This window comes from Tursiops truncatus, chromosome X (genome assembly GCF_011762595.2).
Source record: "Tursiops truncatus isolate mTurTru1 chromosome X, mTurTru1.mat.Y, whole genome shotgun sequence".
Lineage (NCBI taxonomy): Eukaryota > Metazoa > Chordata > Mammalia > Artiodactyla > Delphinidae > Tursiops > Tursiops truncatus.
Window position 1 is genome coordinate 35,231,813 of NC_047055.1, and position 16,350 is coordinate 35,248,162.

General features: G+C 47.1%; 1 protein-coding gene across 2 annotated transcripts in view; it reads right to left on the reverse strand.

Annotated features, from left to right (window-relative positions):
• The window catches only part of PAK3 (p21 (RAC1) activated kinase 3), a 285,248-nt gene extending 269,410 nt beyond the window's left edge, over window positions 1-15,838 (reverse strand). The window contains exon 1 of one of the 2 annotated variants that reach the window (XM_073799469.1): window positions 15,650-15,838. The gene's annotated coding sequence lies outside the window, so the exon portion shown is untranslated. The remainder of the gene's footprint in view (window positions 1-15,649) is intronic. The other variant, XM_073799468.1, reaches the window with a different exon arrangement.
• Window positions 15,839-16,350: the final 512 nt, after the last annotated feature.

Genomic DNA, 16,350 nt, shown 5'->3' on the forward strand with positions numbered 1-16,350 from the left:
AAAACGGGCCTGTTGTGCCAGTCAGTTCCGAGGTGCAGCTGAAACGTTACAGATCCTGGCCTCCTGGTCCTTCCCACTCTGGTGGTCAGGACTGTTACATCTCTTTTTCTGTCACTCATGTGGGTGTCCATGCATGTCTACAACTGTGTCTGGAGTTCCTGGGGCCCCTGAGAATGACTCTGGACTATCCCCTGAAGAGGGAGCAGGGATGAGCTGGGTTGTACCCAAGGAGCTAGCTGTACGTGCTTTCAGTTCCAGGGCTGATCTCTGAAGCCATGACGTCTCAAGGTGTGATCCAGGGCTTACCTGCACCACAATTTCCTGGGATTCTTGTAAAAATGCAGATTCCTGCGCTCCTACCTCAGAACTGCAGGATCAGACAACTCTCTGTAGAACTTCTGTAAGAATCACATAAAAACTGCAATAGGGCACCTCCTTATTGTTTCATCTTGTTTAGACATGGCAACCCACCTATATTTTGTCTATTTTGTGACTGAATCTAAGGTCCATAGCATGTTATCCGTAGTATGTGTTTACCCCTGGCCACGAAGGCCCACACCTGCCTGAGCAACTGAGGCCCTTAGGCCACTTCTAGTCTTCTCCTTTGCGCATCCTGAGCTAGCCTGCACACGCCCATGAGGCCATGCTTCTGCGAACACGTAGCCTTTACTGCACGGATGAAGGATGTTCTGAGGACCAAGGTGAGGTGTGTCCTGTGTATCATGCTGACACGGCAACAATCGTTCAAAAGGTGATTAATGATTAAATGCAGTTCAAAGTCTGTATCAAAGCACATATCTCTTCGAGAGTATGTCATAGCTTTTTCTTTTTCTTAAGGAAAGCTTGACCCAGAGCCATGCCTGATGCCTCAGTGAGAAGACTAAAAGTTGAAAGAGAAACGAGTTCCTTCCCTTAATTGATCAGTGGGTCTTCAATACATCACGTCTTGGGTGCTTTGGGGAATACAGACGTGAGTAAGACATGGTCAGTGCCCTCAAAGAGTTTAAAACCTACCTAGGGAGACAACACATTCACTCGTGTTAACTGGCATCGAAACAAAATAGTATAGGATATATGCTACTTAAGCATTATAGACCAAATGTGGCACAGGAGAGCTAACCTCTGAATCAGTTTCAGGATACATCCCCATGTCCGTCAGTGGTATTGTCCTCCACCTTGCTCAAGCCAGACACGTGGAAGTCTTCCTTGATTTCTCCCTCCCCTCCGCCAACATATTCAGTCCACTAGCAAGTCCTTTTGGCTCTAGCTCTAAAACGTATCCTGAATCTGCTCACTTCTCTCCATGGCCACTGCCACCCCCTAGTCCAGGCCACCAGCATCTCGCTTCCTGGAGTAGTATCCCAGCCGCCTATCTTGGCCCTCTTTCCCTTCTTGCCACTCTCCAGGCCAGTTTTGTGTAGCAGCCAGAGTACTATTTTAAACGTATAAATTGGATTATTTTGATCCCTCACTTAAACACGTCCGGGACTTCCCACTGCGCTCAGCATAAAGAGGGAACTCATTACTGTGGCCTGCAAGCCCCCGCCTGGTCTCCAACCTCACTGAGCATCACTTTCTCCCTGGTTCACTAGCTCTTTCAGTCAGTTGAATACGGCCAGCACCCACCTCCGGTGTCTGCCCAAGTTGGCCCCTCTGCATGGAACATTCTATTATTTGTTCATCTTTCAGGTCTCAGCTTAGATGTCACCTTCTCCCAGAAAGGCCTTTCTTCGTTGCCTCCCATCTAAATTGTCTCCCTTGTTATTATCTTTCATACCACCCTTTCTTTCCCTTCACAGCACTTATTACAACTTACACAGTTGACCCTTGAACAACATGGGTCTGAGCTGTATGGGTCCACTTATAAGTGGACTTTTTTCCAATAGTAAATACCACAGTACTACACGATCTGCGGTTGGTTGAATCCATGGATGGGAACTGCAGATACGGAGGAACCGCATATATGGAGGGCTGACTATAAGTTATATGCAGATTTTTCACCTACACAGAGATTGGTGCCCCAAACCTGACATTGTTCAAGGGTCAACTGTAATTATATATGTCTGTGTTTGTTTGTTTAATGTCTACCTCCTCCGCTAGACTGTGAGCTTCATGAGGGCAGAGCCTCTGTCTGTTTTGGTTATAATCATATTCTAAGTGCCTAGCATAGCACCTAGTATATAACAGATGCTCAATGTGTCCTCGGGATGAAAGGATGAAAGACTAAAGGAGTAAAGAAGTGAGATGGTTTAAGAAACATTTTTGGAGAACCGGTAAGAGAACACCATAAACAAAGGCATGGAAACAGCTATTTATGTGCAAGATGTATTCTGGGGATGAGGGTAGACCGGTGTGGCTGGAGTATGGGGTCTGTGTTAAGTAAAAGCTATTGCAAATGTATGTTATAGTCATTTATAGTCATATAGCGAAAAAGCCTAAAACTCCGGGCTAAGAAGTGTAATCTTTATTTGGTCATGTCTACCATGCGGCTACCCCAGCCTGATCCCAGCTAGCCCCCAACAACCCAGGGTGGGCAGGATGCACCAGTCCTCCTCAGCTGCAAGAAGTTACGGGTGGCATGGCCCCTACATCTCCAGCCATGGCCAGGTGCCCAGCAGGATTCAGAATGAGCAACATCTGCTGTACCCACGCAGCTGGTGGGAAAGTGGAAGGGGTGGTACAGAAGGGCTTGTTGTCAAAGTACATCGAAAGTCCTCTTGCGTCATGCAACACCTTCTGAATATTTCATAGATGTCCAAGATGCTATCAGGACCCTAATACTGCAGGCTGACCAATATCTCTAGTCGTAATAATAGTGCCTACCGGGCTTCCCTAGTGGCGCAGTGGTTGAGAGTCCGCCTGCCGATGCAGGGGACGCGGGTTCGTGCCCCGGTGCGGGAAGATCCCACATGCCGCGGAGCGGCTGGGCCCGTGAGCCATGGCCGCTGAGCCTGCGCGTCCGGAGCCTGTGCTCCGCAACGGGAGAGGCCACAGCAGTGAGAGGCCCGTGTACCGGAAAAAAAAAAAAATAGTGCCTACCTCAAACGGTTACTATGAGGATGAAATGAGAGAATACCTATAAGGTATTTAGCATAGTGCCTCACATGCGGTAAGCACTCAATGAATGTTAGGTATTATTTCTGTTATTAATACCTTCAACAGCAGCAACAACAATGATATTGAATAGTTGAGGGAAGAAATAATAAGGGCTGAACTAAGGCAGAGACATTGAGGAATCCGATGAGGGCAGCATGTGCCTGAAATGGTCAGTCACTGTGGGCCCCAGAGGTGGGGATACATGTATAGGGAAAGGCCTTGAGGCTGGTATCCAGCCAGTGGTGGGCAGGGCAGGTTGCCTGGTCACTAGGCTGAGGCAGGTGATGCCCTGGGAGGTGGCTCCCCTCAAGGCAGGCCTTGTCACCGGGATTCAATTCCCGGCTCTATCGATCAGGTAGGAAATGTCACTGTGGCACCATCTGCTCGCCTTTCTTGATGTACCACTTGGGGAGGAGATGCAGGGCCCTCTGGCCTGTTGTCTTGGAGGAAGGCCAGAAGGGAGTAGGTGCCTGGGGGGGGGCTGCCAGGGGAGGCGTGGGAGTGGGAGGGGCAACTAACAAAACTCTGTGCTGCCCGGGGCCAGGCTTCTATGGGGAGCTGCTAAGCAAGGTCTGCCTTGTCCCCATTTTTGTCACTTTGTGAACGTGGGGGCCTGGGAATCAGCTGTTGTCCAGAGGCAGCCCATGTGACACTGTGCAGTGCTTTTGCAGGAAGCACTCTTAGTCTCGGGAGGTCCCCATGCAGAAAGGCCATCTCCTCTGTTTACCCCAAACAACAGTACTTCTGATGCTTCACAGGCATCAGAAACGTCTGCTGGGGTGGAAGCGAGGCCCAAAGGTGGCCCAGACACTGAGAAGCCAGGGACCAAAGGGCCTACAGGGTCACTAAATTTGGCAACAGACTGATAACACTTTTTTCAGCACTTCTATGTGCCAGGCAGTGCACTGAGACCTTTGCAGGAATGAGCTCGTTTATTCCTCAAAAAACCCTATGAGGTGACTACTATTATTATTCCCATTACACAGGTGAAGAAACGGAAGATTAAAGAGGCTAAGTGACTTACCCAAAGTGCCTGGGCCAGGACTCATGCACTCATAATAATAAAATAACATAGCTGCCGTTTACTGAGCATTAACTATGGGGCAGACCCTTGCCATATATTATCTCTTTGATTCCTTACTGTAACTCTACAAAGTAGGTACAATTATTATTCTTTCCATTTTACAGAGCAAAGTCAGTTAGGTGGTTAAGAAACTTTCCAAGGTCACATAGTCAGTAGGAGATAGAGCAGGGATTTGAACTTAAGCAAATGATTCCAGCTCCTAACGTGTTAACCTTCCACTACCTTCTCTTTTTCTCCAAAATAGCTCTTTTACCAGGGAAAATCTGAAGACAACCACAGTCATATATCTTGGACCATTTGTTTTTGATGATCTGCTTGCTCTAATATCCCCACGGAAACGGGAGAGTCAGGATCATTACAGATGGGAAAACAGAGGCTTAGCGAGGCCAAGTGACTTGGTGGGCATTAGACACGGAGCCAGTGACTGAGGCCTTAAGAGACCTTGATGTCTACTGGCTCTCATGACCGGAAATGACAATAAAGAGGATACACACTGCAGAAAATGGCGGGGGGAGTCTTCATCTGGCAGCTCCAACTCAAAAGAGAGTTTAGAGAAATTATAGCCAATATAAGATCCTTCCAGGAAAGAGCCGAGAAAAAAGAAAAAAAAATGTTTCTGTGTAGCAATGTTAAATCAATCCATGCACTCCAGTCAGAGGAGAAACCTGGGCTCCTTCAAATGGGGTCTTAGGTTATGGTTTGAAGATGGACTTGGTCCCATGGGTATATTCTCGAAATCTCTGGGCATGGATTCGTTGCACTCATGAGTTTGAGTCATATCAATTCGACTTCAATGAGTCTGTATTGGTGGATGCCAAATATTCCTTGCTTCGTGCTGCAAGTTTGATAATGAGAATCAGACAAGAAGGACTGTTGTTCAGCCTATTCTGGGCCCTCCCCCCGACTATCTCCCCCTTTACAGTCTCCCCTTTAGCGGAGAGCATCCAGGAAGTCATTCCCTACCTCTGCTCCTCTATAACCGTGGCACTGGCTTCCGGAAGGGAGTGGAAGGAAGAAAATAACAAGTATGTTTCACATTCCCAGGATCCATGAAACTAACAATAGTCACAGGGGTCTCGGGAATGTACTTCTCAATGCCAATATTTACAGCTTTACTCAGTTTTCAATTCTCAGGAATCAAACCCAGCCTCCCAGGCCCACCCCTACAATGATACGTAATAACCCTGGCAACATGACTCTGCCATGAAGACCAACTCCCCCTCCTTTCTTGGTGTTTAAAGTTACCCAGACTCTTCAGAGCTCAGACTCTTCACACCCAAGAAAATCTGTTGCTATTCACCTTTGGTACAACCCAGCCTGACACACGCCATAGGGAACCGTTAATAGCAGAATACTCTGTTCAACCGTGCAGGCCCCAGGACCAGACCGATAGATCACTGAGCCACTCACCAGCTGACTGAACTTGTGCAAGTCACTTGGTGGCCCTGAGCCTCAGTTTCCTCCTCCATGATCTGAGAATACTAAGAGTGCCTACCTGATGGAGCTGTGGAAGGGATTGAATGGGATGACGCATGCCAGGAGGGTGGCACAGTACCTGGCACATGGCTCAGTAAATGGTGGCTATATGTAAAGAGCAAGACTTGCTGTCTCTGAAAGTTTGCCTTTGGAGAACCACTTCTCTAGCTCCAACTTCCCCTGTAATGAAAGGAAGGGCTGAAGGCTGAGACTCAGGGAAAGAAGTGGGGCAAAGAGGTGTGTACTTTTTTTTTTTTTCCTTTGGCCACACCATGCAGTTTGTGGGATCTTAGTTCCTGACCACGGATTGAATCCAGCCCCGCTGGACCGCCAGGGAAGTCCCCAGAGGGCTGTACCTTGATGCTGACCCCCTTCCTTTTGGCACTTAGAGGGCAGGACAGTATTGAGAGAGGGCCTATGACTGAAGGAAATTAAATCAGTAAGGTGATGACCGGAGGGGTGATGGGTGGAGAGAAGGTGTTTAAAGTGCAGTGTGGGTGGGGGAGATGAGGAAAAAGCTCAGGGGTTGAAATCCCCTGAAACAAGAGAACCCGCTACAACGCTGTGAGTTGATTGAAGGAAAGAGAAACAAAAGCTTACAAGTCAAAGGAGGGACAGAAGCTTCAAAAGGGATTCAAAGGAGAGCTTGGGCAGAAAGGGGCTGAGTTCTGGAAGCCTCCTTGTCCTTTCTCAGAAATGCTTTGACTGAAGATTTTGTGCCAAAGGGCCTGAAATATGCTCATTATTGAATAACTGGTCAGTTCGCTCATCCAGACTTGCTCTTATTAAAAAGAACAGTCTGCTCTCCACTCACCTCAGCAGAAACCAGCCCCAGGGAACTAGGTCAAAAACCAGCCTCCCCAAATGCGGTCTCATATCATAGGTTTCTCAGCCAGAACTACTGGGAGATGTGGACTTTCCCACTTTGGAAAATGGGTTTCATTCCCTCAGGCCCAGGGAATCTTGCCCCCTGAAAGTTACCACAGGAGGGGGTTACAGCCTTCTCTGTCTTCTAAGGAGCTGGTTAACAGATAGACTTCCTGGGTCCACTCTTGGAGTTTCAGATTCAATGAGTTAAGGTGGGGAATCCGACATATTTTTTTTTTGAAATGCCCCCAAATGATTCTGTCACAAAGCAAACTTTGACTTTGCAGACAAGTATGCTTTGTATAGATGATCTATTCCTAACTACGTTTTCATTTTATATGTGAGGAGGCTGAGGCTCAGAGAAAATTAAGCACTTGTTCAAGGTCACACAGCTAATTAGCAACAAAATCAGAACTGGAATTCGGGTCCTCTGTCTCCCAATTCACTGTAAGCTCCACTTACCGACTCTCTTTGCCTCTTAATGAGATTGTCCTTTCTAGTTTAAGTGTGGGGACAGATGTCCTCTCCTGGTTCTAATCAGAGTTAAACAGCAACACTACCCTTGCAGAATAATTCATTAGAAAACGAAACATGACAATCCCCAGTCCTACGAAAAGCATCAAGCATAGTTTTAAAAAGAAAATATGACCTTTTCCCTTATGACCATCCATAAGGAGAAATGTATCACATGATTTATGTGTAGAGACCGGTATCTGTGGCTATAATGTTTCAGTTTTAAATTATTCAGCGTTGGGGAGTTCCCTGGCGGTCCAGTGGTTAGGACTCAGCGCTTTCACTGCCGCGGCCCCGGATTCAATCCCTGGTCAGGAAACTAAGATCCTGCAAGCCACGCGGCACTGCATGCATGCATAAATAAATAAATAGTTCAGCATCGAAGAAAAGACACCCTAGTTTTAAGATGGGACATTCGTTAACTCAACAACCAAAGCCATTTTTTTTTCAAGGCAGCAAAGACTAATAATTATATTCCTGGCCATCAGTTCCCCTGTGAAGGATCCTTACTCTAGTCCAAACCTTTAAAAGAAAAAAACCCCACAAATATTAGATAGGATCTAAAGCCATTTTCCAAATACCAAGATTTTGAGGTAAATGGGAAACCACAAATAATAACTGGCAATCGTTCAAATAAGCATCCCAGGGGTGGGGTAAATACCACATTAGGTAAAGTGAACGATGGGTAAGTACAAGGGGTACTCTTAAATATATCAAATTAGGAAGCTGCACTTTAAAGGCACCTATATCCATCCCTAGAGGAGAGAAGTTGCCAGATTTTTAGCTAGCATGTGTTGGGGGTATGTCAGGAGCCTTTTCCAGCAATGTCCAACTCTCAGAACATTTCTCCTTTCCAGATGTGTCTTCTCCATCTGTAAAATGGGTACACAATCACTGCTCTTTCATTTCCCACCCATGCTCTGCCACCCCCAAGGGATCTGACGGTTACTGCTGTTGCTCTCACTCTTCTGACTAAAGATAGTTCTTAAGCCACACAAATGACCGCTCTGATATCCATCTTCTCCTAATCCGTGGATCCTACCCATGGCCTAAGGTAAACACCAAAATTCCATTGACCGTATCTGGATGTTGGCAGGAAAGAGATGCAAGAAGATGAAGCAAGCCCAGGCAGAATGAGGAGAAAAGTTACACCTGTACCTGTTTGTCACTACTCCCTTTGCAGAGGGTGACATCACTGTTTATTTCCATTAGAATAACTCCTCATGGGAGGGCCTCAAACTTGTCCTCTTTGCAGGAAGGCAAGTTGGATAGAAGCTAACTCCTACTCAGCACTCAGCCTCTGGAAAATTCTGGAACCAACCTAGCTGACCTCAGAGTTTAGTGAAGATGCAGCAGTAGCTTTGTTCCAAGTGTCTTACAAGGTACATCTCTAAAGTTCATTTGCCATTGTCTGCTGCTGCGGCTGCTGCCAGCAGAAATGGCCCTAAATAGCCATTCATTTCACAGTGAATTTAGAGGGACTTGATGTTGGAAAATGCTTTCGACACAGTTCTAGTTGGAAACGAATTAAAAAAACATGTTTGCTGAAATAATTGAAGGTGAAACGTGTATTACATGCGTTTCACGTGCAGTTAGGGATTTCTGCCCACAGCCTTTTATGGTGCCAAATGTGAGTTTCTGCCTAGCACTTGACTTAAGAAGCAAAACCTGAATTATCATAAGACATCAAGAGGAGGAGTAAAGTATACTTCTTTACACTGCAGTTGGAGTGTAAACTGGTTAAAAAAACCCAACACTTTAGAGGACAGTTTGGAAATATCTAGAAAAAAAAAACTAAACAAATCCAGTCCTAGGAATTTTTCTGAAGGAAATAATGAGCCAAACACATATAATATAGCCCAAGGACATTCACTGTGGCATCGTTGAAGTGCTCATAAAGGAATAGAGTGACAATGGTTATTTTTAAAAATCGTAAACATTGGGCTTCCCTGGTGGCGCAGTGGTTGAGAGTCCGCCTGCCGATGCGGGGGACACGGGTTCGTGCCCTGGTCCGGGAAGATCCTACATGCCGCGGAGTGGCTGGGTCCGTGAGCCATGGCCGCTGAGCCCGCGCGTCCGGAGCCTGTGCTCCACAACGGGAGAGGCCACAACAGTGAGAGGCCCGCGTACCGCAAAAAAAAAAATCGTAAACATTTCTGTGCAATGAAAGACACTAAAATCAAAGTCAAAAGATAAACAATAGACTACTTACTATATTTGCAACATAGATAACAGTTAAATTGTTACTACTCAAAATATATAAAGAGATCCCATGTATCACAGTGAGAAAGAAAAACCCAATAGAAAAACAGGCAAAGGATATGAAATGGCAACACGGAACAAGAAATGCAGATGTGCTATAAACATACGAAAAGATGCTGGTACTCAAAAAAAATGCAAAGGAAAAGGAGATTTTTTTCAGCAATCACATTGTCAGAGATTGAAAGGACCAACCAACATAACTGAAATCGGTGAGGAAGGGCATGGAGAAATGGCCATGTGGATGGGGGGCAGCTGGGGAGGGAAGTCGCTGTCACCTTCCTGGAGGGCAATTGGGCAGGCTCTCTAAAAACCACAGGTGTGCAAACCAAACTCTTTGAACCAGCAAGGTCACTACTGTGAATTTATACGACAAAAACGCTGGTGACAGTATGGAGAGGTGCGTGTAGAAAGAGGTAGGCTGCACCAATATTTAATAATTTGTAAAAATTTGAAAGAATGCAAAATTTCAGTAATGCTCATATTAGAAATTAGGTCAGAACCAGATGACAGAATACTATGCAACTGTTAAACAGAATGAACTAGCTAGAAGTGTACCGGCGGGCAAAGACCTCCAGATATAGAGTCCAATGAAGAGCATGTTGTAGAACAGTATGTGTAGTCTTGGTCACATCTTTTATTATTATTTTAGGCACATGAATACATATATGAATATTCATAGAAACACACACAAAATGACACAAACCAAGCTGTGAACATAGTGGGGGATCAGTGGTGGAGAGGCCAGGAACATTCTACTTCATATTCCTATTTTTACAAGCATGAGCATATATTATTCTGATCATAAAAATGCTTTTTTTAACAAGAAGTGAGGCAAGCTGTGTCGTTCCCCCACAATGTCCAGCTCCCACTCCCAGCCTCTAAAAATGTCCTCTTCAAGGACATGTGTTCCAGCATCTAAGACAATTTCGAATCCCCAAAGCCATGAGCTTTTGCTATTTAGAAGTTGAAGTAGGACGAGAAACGCTGGAAAGAAATGAAGAGTTGTTGACTTCTTTTAGAAGAGTCTCGTTTCATGCAATGGTGGCATGATTGACACCCTTTCTAGAACGATTTCCCTCTCCCATCCTTCCAAGTCTCCTGCCAGTCTTCCTGCCATGCCTCCTTTCCTCCCCATCTCTTTCGTAAGGCTGGGAGAAACGGAAATGGCCAGCTCGTTTCAGTTCCTTTTCCGTTTTTCCCTCAAGTCCAGGACTCAATCCCATTCTTTTATCCTAAAGAAATGCCACTCTAACCAACCCCGCACCCCCAGTCTTTTTGGCACAAGACTCATCCCAGTATTTCCAATTCCCTCCTAGGTAAGGTTGACAATTCCAGCTCTGGGAATCTTTAGTATGTAGGGAGCATCTACAAGTGACCCTAGGCTGTGTACCAACACCAACAGCCAGCAGAGCAGGAGCCCGAGACCCAGATGGCCGTGAAATTACATGCACGTGTTAATGGATGTGGGTCCTTCTTTGGGGAGTACATCAGTAGCTTTCATTAAGCTTTGATGGAGGTCCTTGGGCCACACAATGTTAATAATAACCAAGATAGAGGGACTTGGATGCTTGAATCACCCACTGAGTATTTCGACAGAACACCCAGTCCTTAGGTTTCCAGCTGGCCGCATGGCTTGGTGAATCAGACAACTGTACACTCAAGAGGAATGGAGATTGAGAGATACGGGGAAGCATGGCCTTTGAGGGCTCCACTAGAGACCTGTCCCTCTGCTAAAGCCCACACAACTCAGGCCTGGACATGACCTCCAAGTCCCACTGAATGAGCCAATCCACACTCCCCTGAACTACACAAGAACACAGCTGGGTCTAGTATAAAGAGCACAAGGAGGCAGCAGATCTGAGTTTTAGCTTTTAGGATGACTTCTGTCATGTGGTTAGCTGTGTGACCTTAGGCAGCTCACTGTACTTCTCTGGTCCTCGTTTTCCTCATCCAAACAGAACATTCACACCAGATGAACTTCACAAGGCACCTGTAGCTCTACCATACTATGACTCTGCCCTCCTGGACAGGCATTTCCACTCAGCCCTCCAGAACAGAGAATGACTTCACTCTCAATATCCAGTATCACATCTTAAAGTCACACAGTTTTCTCTTGTGGCTAAACCCAATCCCTCCTCCTGCACCTGAAGCCTGCTGCTTTCATGCGGGGAATGGCTGGTCCGTGTACAGAGCACTGTAGACTATACCTCTAATGCCTTCACATCAGTCTCTACCTCAAACCCAGTTTGTAATGATCCTTAGCAGTAAATCCTCAAGAACTCCATTATTCTAATGGCCACGGCCTCCTAGTGGCAAAATGGACCCCGGAAGCTGTGCTCAAGAAACCTCTCCTGCAAACAGGACTCTGGCCCAGATGGGCCACTGGGGCCACTGGAGATGAGCCCTGCAGCAGCCAGCTTCCAAGATGGTCCTTTAGAACTGCTTCTGCAAGAGGATGAGTGTGAAGGATAAAAGCAACTTCCCAACTACATTTAATTCCCACCTCCAGGGTTTTCTGGTCAGCAGGGTGTGTTCAGATTGATGGGACTTTTCTTGAGGCTGTACTGATGATACCTCTGGACCAGGAAATTAAAGGCCACACTGAAATTGCCAGGATGTGAAAGGAAGTAAGCCCAGAGAACTGAGTCACTCAAGGTTGAATGAGGATAGGTCTTTGCAGTCAAAGCAGAGCAGAGAACTGAGGCAGTCTGCCCAATAATGTAGCAGAAAAACAGGATCGGGGCTGGAACTATAGGATAATTGCCTTAATTCTTCACTTCCCTTTCATAATAACCTTGAGTTTATATACAGCCTTTCTTCTAAGGAGCTCAAAATACTTGCAGAGATATTATCTTAGTTGTCATCACACTATCACAGTCAATGATTATTATCAACTTCATTTTACACATGGGGGAAGGAAAGCCTGGAGGGCTGAAGCGAGTCATCCAAGTTTACCCAGCAAGACACCGACAGCCTCCAAACTCAGCACAAATGCTCTTGCCCAGCATTGCCCAAAGAATGTTCTTCTCCACACCAGCCCAGCCAACTGCTTGTTGGAACACAAGGTTCTGTGGGAAAATATATCTGGGAAATGCTGCATATTCTCTTCTCCTGGAGAGTCACGATATACCCTAGCCTAGTGAAGTCTTTTAGAAGCCTTGCAGTAAGCAAAGCCGTTTTTGTTTAAGCGAGAATGTCTCAAAGTAAACTTAACCACAAAACTCTGTGTGTGTGTGTGCGTGTGCGTGTGTGTGTGTGTGTGTGTGTGTGTGTGTGTGTAACACCTACTAACATCCTATGGAACTAGTCTTTTTTGGAACCCACACTGGGAAGCACTGTCCTAGCCAGTAGACTAATCCGAGTATTAGCACAGCAACAGATCAATTCCATTCCAGCCCAAGCTGGGGGGCGGGGGGTGTTTTTAGAGCTACTGCCTGATACCTTCTGGTATTGACAGCCAGTGAACAAAGGAACTCGATGCGCCCAAAGGACCCCAGGCCATCATTTCCTCTGCAGCAGGGCATTGGCCAGATGGGAAGAAGCCAATTCAAACTCACCCACTTCTGCTGGCACTCCTTTTTAATAGAACCCAGGGCTCTTTTTGGTGTTCATTTAAGGGAGGAGATGCTCAGGATGCTGGTCCAAACCCTCAGAGCCCCACTCTTAACTTGCAGAATTTTGTGCCCACCAGGCACTTCCAGTAGAAATCATCCATCTCTTAGGTTCATTTCCAGTGCCATTCATCAGCCCGTGCAATCAGTGCCAACACAACAAAACAAGAGAACGTGCCCCTGTTCTGGCTTCACTGCATGAGTATTAGAGTAGTCATTGTATATCCATTTCAGAACTAACACACAGCACAGAAATCTTGTGCTATCATTAATTACCAGTGACACTACTAAAAGTACCTAAGACGTAAAACTCCCTGAACACCCTGTCCTGATTAATTTGTATTTTATATACAATTCAAATGATGAAAGATCACAGACAATGGATTTAATATTTACTACTGACATTTTCATGTTTTCTTTTAGTGTTTATTAAACATCCACACCATGAGGGAAAATGCTTCCACTGAAATTGGTAGATTTGTGTGCAAAAAGTCAATGTAATGCAAGTATACCTTTCTGTATCCATCCATTGGCTATGCGAACAATTCTGTGTAAATGGATTTTTGGTAAAAATATTCACTGTAAAGGTCACAGGGGCACTGTTATTTAAGACGATTTGATTATGAATCCTTTTGTAAAGCAACGAATTCTGCAATGTGAATACTGTCCATCTAGTTCGTTTGCCTTGTAAATCCATAGTTACACATATCAGATTTGCTTAAAGCAAAACACACTAATATTAATAAATAAGCTAGACTTTTTTTTTTTTGTGGTACGCGGGCCTCTCACTGTTGTGGCCTCTCCCGTTGCAGAGCACAGGCTCCGGACGCGCAGGCTCAGCGGCCATGGCTCACGGGCCCAGCCGCTCCGCGGCATGTGGGATCTTCCCGGACCGGGGCACGAACCCGTGTCTCCTGCATCGGCAGGCAGACTCTCAACCACTGTGCCACCAGGGAAGCCCGCTAGACATTTTTTTAAATGGGGATGTGTTCTGATCCTTATCAGTCTGCAGTACTGGCTCCTTTTTCATTCACCATTAATCACCATCCCAGTCCAGGGAGATTCATCCTGAGTTTGTTAAGAACGTGACAGTAACACTTCCAAGGACTCCCTGCAGTTTTACTTAACTATGACCCTTCTGCCTTTATATACGCTGTCCCTTCAACTTAGCCATCTGGTGAATTAATTCTTCAACACTCACTCAAATGTCACTTCCCCTGTGAAGACTTCCTTGATCATTCCCCCCTCCTCCAGCCAGGCATCCCTCTTCCATGCTCTCACAGTAAACTGCCCGGCCCTTGTCAAACTCTACTGTAATGATCTGTTTACACATTCTCTCTTGCCTACCACACTATGCACTCCCTGAGAGCTGAGATGATGTTTTATTCATTTATTCATTGCTATACTTCCAATACCTAACACTACTGGCACATAGCAGGTGTTCAATAAATGTCAGTTGTTTGAGTGAACGATCACTGTCCTTAACTGTACATTTTTGAACGCTGAAAAACGCTTTATTAAAACCATAAATTAAAATGTCAAAGAGGAGGTTTACCAGTTTTGTTCATTTTATTGATACCTTCTCTCTGTGGTTAAAAAAAAAGAGCATGCCAATTCACACCTTATGGGTCAACAACAACAAAAAACTCTCAACCAAATTCACAACTAAGACATAGTGCTTTTAGTATGCCCCTTTTTCTCCAAACATACAGCTACAACCTAACCCACCACTAACATAACTGCAGTAAAGAAGACATGAGGCTCCACTAATTAAAGGGGTGGGGTGAGGAAGTTAGGAGGGGGGGAGTTACTGCAGAGATCACTGTAAGAGCTTTGTATCCTCATTGGCTGAGAGAGAGAAGCCTGCCAAGAAAGTTGGGCATCTTTGGGGAAAAATAATGATGTCCAGTAAGACCTGGCCAATGTGGCTAGAAATTCCACATCCAGAATGTCCTAAGCACCAGCCCCAGCTGGGGGCTTTCCATCACTTTGAAACCATCATCACCCTTCCGACATGGGCAGAACAGGTTGGACCTGATCGGCCTGCGTATTACTGCAATCTGGCTTGGCATGGAATGATACCCAAGGACATGTAATGCCAGGAGTAGCCCAGCCCCATGGCGCGCGCGCGCGCGCGCGCGCGCACACACACACACCACACTCCAACTCACACTCACTGAATCCCACATAAACCTGCACCATCTCCCACATCTGCATTCCTGTGTGCCCAGTCACACACGGGGAGTGCCCCCTCACATTCCCTCACTTCCCTAGACTGCCCGGCCCACACCCCACTCTACGGGCGGACTGCAGCCTAGCCTGGAACTGGAAGCTGGTGGGGACTGGTTTTGTTGTACGCAACAAAGCCCCATGCACCCAGGTGCCCCGCTGAATCGACTCCATCCATCTCTCCCCTCCCCCATCCATGAGCTCCCAGACAAGAGAAAGCTCAGCTCTGGGAAGTGGATGCGGGGAGCGGGGGCGAAAAGAAAGAGAGCTTTAGGGGTGGGCGGGGGCAGGAGTCCGGGCAGCTTCCGAGCTATCTCGCCATGAAGCGACAGGGACGGCGAACTGGCAAAGGGACCGAGCTGCCTTCCCACCCCACCGCACCCCATCTATTCATAGAAAAAGACCCAAAACTGAGAAATAATCTACCCTCCCGTCCGCCCCATGCCCTCCTAACGGCTCTCGGAGCCACTGGCGCTCCAACAGCCTGCAACAAAGCGCCCCCGACACAGACCTGTTCCAGCCTCTTACTGGCCCGAGCGAAGGGGAGCCGCGGCTGAAGGTTCTGCGCTTCGCCGCCGGGCAGCAGGCGCCAAGGGATGGGAGGGGGAGCAGGAACTGGGAGAGGAAGGAGAACGAGAGGGGACAGGAGGCGCGGCGGCAGCGGAGGCGCGGCGGCAGCGGAGGCGCGGCAGCAGCGGAGGCGGCGGCCGGAGGAGGAGGCGGCGGAGGCGGCGGCGGCGGCGGCGGCGGCCTCTGTGGCAGCTGCTGAGGATGCTCTGGCGAGGGGCAGGGCTGGGTGCGCGGGGCGTGGGCTCACGTGCGCCCCATGGCCCGGGGATGCGCGCGCGTCTGGGTGTGTAAGAGCATCTGGGTGTATTTTGACTGTGATTATTCCAATTCCGACCTAGTCTGGAACTTGTGGTTCCTGCAGCCGGGCGGAAGTGAAACCCTTTCAGTCTCCCAAGCCTGACTATGCCGGCCAGAGGATGGGAGTTGGGGGTGAGGGAGCAAGAAGGGGTTCAGTACCAGGGCGCCAGGCCCGCCATCAATGAACAACACGTCCCTACCCTTCAGTCTTCCTAATGGGCCCTGGTAAATTGCATCCACACATATCTTTGGGAAACCTATAGCTAAGGAGAATAGAAAGAGACCAAGAGACCAAGGACAGTCACCATCACATCCTGCTGAGTGAGCTGTTCGTACTATGCTCAG